Raw genomic sequence first — 5,047 nt, 5'->3', positions numbered from 1 at the left:
ACTTTCTACTTTCGCCAAGGTCCTAGCTATGGCAAAGGGGTATTGTCCATCAGAGTTGCAGGATTCGAGTATGACCTCGTAATTTTGACCACCTGGTCCAATCCTGGCCTTGCACCAAACATTTTCTTAATTGGGTCTCAAGAGAATAGGCCGACGGTCAGCAATTCTGGCTTTTCCCACTTCTCCCCGGGCATTGGAAAATTTCTTCTGCCCCTCAAGCAGTCGCACGGTCTGCTGCATTGTGTTTCACTCCTTTGGGGTGGCGGAACGCATCTCCATCTTGAGAGCCTCCACCAATTCGTCGGGACAATTTTTGAGGACATTCATCCCGAGAATAACAGGGGGTAGGTGTTCACTCTGTACTGTGGTGACCAAACACCCTTGCCTCGTGAGCTCAGCCTTGCCGATATTCAAGTCAGCTTCCCAATAGCCGCAATAATTGATTTGTTGCCCGTTGCTAGCAAGTAGCTGCAGCCAAGTAGTCTGTGGGGTCACTATTTCTTGTTCATCCCAATACCGTAGGAACTCTGTGAATCTGATAGAGGTCACTTGTGAGCCAGTATCCAGTAGAGCCGGCACCTCTATGCCGTTAATCTGGATCTTCAAGTGGGGGCACTCTCCAACTTCTCGAGGCCACCACTCCTGCGACGATGGACCTACTGACGTGACTCCTCCCGAGGGTCGGTCCCTCACCTCGGGATCTCGTCGTTTAAAGCTTCACTGATGCAATTTCTTTCGATGTGGCTGCTCTGTTTACACCACCTACACATAGGTCTTCCCTGGGAATCAAATTGATCCGTTGAGCGTCGACCTGAATTTCGTGGGATGTGCCAGTTTGATCGGTTTCTCCTGCCACGGTCTTGGCACCATTCTCTGTGCCTGGCTCCAGTTTGTTCCTGTCGGATCTCTTTCACTTCTCGACCCAGCTCTGACATATTTTGCATTCATTCTGTGATTTTACTTGTAAGGACTCCGATCGGATCGTGACTGGACTGTACTTGTTGTGTGGCCATCCCCTTAGGAGCTCAGGTCTCAGGATTTGACTGACCTCATCCAAGTTCTCATTTTCTAAATGTTCTAAAGATTCGTGATCTTCAGGGTCGGCATTCTGGTTTAGACCAAGGATCTGTAACACTTCCTCCTTAAACTCAGAGAATGAGCATTCCAGATTCTGACGTCTCCACATTCTCAATTGGGAACGTGTCGCTTCTCCTTGCGACCCTTCAATAAATAAGTTGATGAGGGTTTCATCTTCTTGTTCTGCCTCTCGTGGTTCTAAGGCTTGAATAGTACGCATGGCTTCCTGTAGGCCCAGGGTAAACTCCCTTAATGACTCCTGAGGTTTTTGTTTTCTAGCATAAAGACGGCCCTTAAGTTCTGACAGGGAACATGAGTCAAAGATGCTGGCTAATTTTTTAAATATGGCTTCCACTGTTTCACGTTGTGCATCAGACCACGCTTTGACCTCACGTCGTGCAGGCCCTTTCAGTTGTCCAAGCAAGATCTCTACTTTTTGCGTGTCGCTCAGTGGATATAGCCGAAACATAGACTGCATTTTGGGCCTGATTCAGAGCCGGACGCAATTTGTGGTCGTTCGTTCAGAAAAAAGGGGTGGCTATTCAAATTAACCGTTCACTCTTTGCGGTCTATTGACGCCTCTAGGTCTGAACGAGCGAACAAAACTTGCAGTCGTAATTTTTAAATAAACGCCCCCTGGCCGCTCGCATCATACGTCATGTCCGCTATTTATGAGATTAATCGAGTACATCGAATGACGTATGAACTGCTCGCTATTCTTGTGGTTGGTTTTTCCTACCGCAATGTTGCGAGCAGTTCTGACTTAAAAAAAACCACAAGTGACGTGGGCAATGACGCTGCTGTATTAATTATGCACACCCATAAAACGCCTGTTTTGAGCTTTAAGCACACCTGCGTTCTGATCTCCACTCCCCATTTTCAAGCACCTTCCCCTGTTACCACCCACATACGCCTCCTCCTGTCACTCAAAATAGCAGGCATTCGCTATTTAGCGAACAAATGATTTTCGGCTGCACTGACTGGTTCGCGCATGCGTATTACGATCCGTACTCATGCGCAGTTGTGCAAACATCGCTCGGAACGAACGAGCGGCCGCTTACGAGCGGCTCTGAATCAGGCCCTTTGTCTTTAAATTCTTTGAAAGTACTCGTACCTGGTGTACGTGTGTCTCCTGAGTACGCCGGTAGCCATGGGGCCCCAAAATAATATGGCATGGTAATAGGTGAAGTCTCTGTCGTTGGTAACCTCCTTCTGTTGGGTGAGGCATTTATTGCAGGTAAAAATCTTCAGCCTGACGTTGATATAGAAGACTGGGGTTCTGACATCTGGTCAAGTGTAGTTTGCTTCAATCTTCGGCCTGACGTTGATGTAGGAGATTGGGGTTCTGACATCATGTCTATTGTAGTTTGCTTTGATCCTGTTCGCGGACGCCAAGTTGTAATAGCAGCCTAAGGGGTGAGCGTTGATGAGCGCTGTATGTGTCGTAACTACTTCCTTCGGTATTTGTAATTGGTCACGACCTTCCGTCAGCTTTTGGACCACGCTCCACTCCTGGAATCCCTTAGTCGGTGTGCAGAGAGACAAGGACCCCCCAGAGAACCCCCCAGCAAAGTCACTACTTGTTTGAACAGTGACTATGAATTTTATTTAACTGGAACACGGTGTCATGGTACTTTGGTGAATAAAAGGTCAGTTATGCAAATCAACATACAGTATTGTAATTACTGTTGGCTATAACTGCATTTCAGAGTAAAACAGAATTCACAAATGCAACTACAATCTCAGGATCACATTACATATTCAGATAGCCCTTCAAGACAGTACTCTTAGCTAACTGTGAAACAGATATAGCAGTCCTCCCTGCTAGTATTGGTAGCAGACAAAACAGTTCTCAAAGTATGTGGTAGCAATTATTGCTGTTTTCCTTATAGCACTAGAATAGCAAGTTATGCAAATCTCCTTGAAGAATTAGGATAGCAAGTAATGGCAATCTCCCTGTAGAATTACTGCAGCAGGTTATACAAATCTCCCTGTAGATTAGGGTAGTGAGTATGAGTTCAGATTTCACTTCCTTACAGTGGGTAGGCTGAATACTGCAGCTAGCTTATACTGGCTGCCTAGTTACTGAAAGTCCTTTCCTTGGGTGCAGGGTTGGCAGGATCACTCCACACTGAGGAACAAACTAGTGGGCTGACAATTGGGGATGAGCACTGAGGGCTCTTGACCTGTCCATTTGTGCTATCTCTATTTTATCTGGCCACCCCCTTCAGCTGGTCTCCCTTGTGGCTTACCCGAAGGATCAGCTGTCTCGGATGTCTGCGGCTCCTGGTTAAAATTGGTATTCTGGCCCCTGCCGTCAGTCCTAGACCCGTGGCAGTATCACAGGCGCAACTCCTGCCCGTCGTATGTTCATTCGCTGCCCGCTCTCCTTATCTGAGCGACTGATAACTGCAGTGTGGCTCTCACTCAGCAGCCCCTGCAGCCTCTGCTCTTTGCTGATTCTTGCAGCTCACACTGGATCCTGACAAGCTCCGTGCCTGCTCTTGTCAGCCCAGCTCTCCTCACAGCTCTGTTTTCCCTCCTAACAGGCTCTGCCTCCTCAGTTCACAGGTCAAGCTGCTCTTTTCTCTCAGGGCTCTTCCTGCTCCTCACCTCACTCTGTTTGAGTCCCCTGGGTCCTAAAGCCCTCCTGCTACCCACTGATGTCACAATGTGAGGGGAATGATTAACCCCCTCATTGCCAGTGTTCTTTCACACAGCAAGACCTTCCATTAGGGCCAGACAGTCTGTGTTGGGGCATCACACTATCTATCAACTAGGTTAAATTTAGCTTACACTACAGTCAGTAGACATATCAACAGATGCAGTTAATAAATGACAGTTCTATTTGCAAGTCGCATGATCAATATATTGAGGTTATAAATTATATTCTAACTGCATTCCACCAATGCTATCTAATCTATCTAATCTATCTATCTATCTATCTATCTATCTATCTATCTATCTATCTATCTATCTATCTATCTATCTATCTATCTATCTAATAGATCATTCTTTTCATATAACGTCTAGATTAGGCATACCTTTCATTGTCATATCAGCAGAGAGAGTTGTTAACTGACAGTTCTCTACAAACTGGTGACCTTTCTTCCAAAGCTGTGTAACATCACAAAGGTTGTTTATGATGTAACATAACACATGGTGGGTATACGTAGGGGAAAAATCGCCTCTTGCATGTATTTTGCCATTGTTATAAATTTTTTATGCATTTATAACTAGGGATGAGCGGGTTCGGATTTCTGAAATCCGAACCCCCCCGAGCCCCCCTGATCCGAGGCTGATCCGAGTCAGGCTCGACTTTTCCAGCCGGACTCAGATCGAGGCAAAACGTCATCATCCCGCCTTCCGGGTCTCACGAGTTTTGGATTCTATATAAGGTACCCGTGTCTGCGCCATTTTCTCACTTGGCTGTGGACAGTGAAGAGGGAGGGTGGGAGTTAGGGCTGGCTGGGCTGTGTAGTGTAGTGTAGTGCAGTGTAGTGCATACTTGCCGACATTCAGCTCCCTCCTTCCGAGAGGGAGCTGAATGCCTGCATAGAGGGGGAGGCGTGGCCGGCTATGACAGCGTTTTGGGGGCGGGGCCGGGGCCAAAAATAAAGGCATTGTAAAGCGGGGGGGTGGAGCCACGTTGACACGATTCAGCGCGAATTGCGTCATCGGGCATCCCCGCTGCGGGGGTTTCTAGTAGTTGTGCGGGGGGCAGGCTGCAGCCGGGAGGCTTGCCTGCCTTGCCGGGGGGTTGGGAGTGGCACCCGATATTCGGGAGGCTCCCGACCAAATCGTGAGGGTAGGCAAGCCTGGTGTAGTGTTGTGCTGTGCTGCGCTGTGCTGCTGTTGTCCATAGGGGCTGTGTCCGCTCCTACAAAGTCCATAGGGGCTAGCTGGGCTGTGTTGTGCAGTCAGTTGTCCATAGGGGCTGTGTCCACTCCAAAGTCTTGTGCAGTGTCCC

General features: G+C 48.0%; 1 pseudogene; it reads right to left on the bottom strand.

Annotated features, from left to right (window-relative positions):
* Positions 1-246: 246 nt before the first annotated feature.
* Positions 247-2,432, bottom strand: LOC148477683 (uncharacterized; annotated as a pseudogene).
* Between the last annotated feature and the right edge of the window lie 2,615 nt (positions 2,433-5,047).

This window comes from Taudactylus pleione, unplaced genomic scaffold (genome assembly GCF_031769625.1).
Source record: "Taudactylus pleione unplaced genomic scaffold, aTauple2 ptg000699l, whole genome shotgun sequence".
NCBI classification, from domain to species: domain Eukaryota; kingdom Metazoa; phylum Chordata; class Amphibia; order Anura; family Myobatrachidae; genus Taudactylus; species Taudactylus pleione.
The sequence above is the reverse complement of the archived record's forward strand: the minus strand, read 5'-3'. Positions and strand labels throughout refer to the sequence as shown.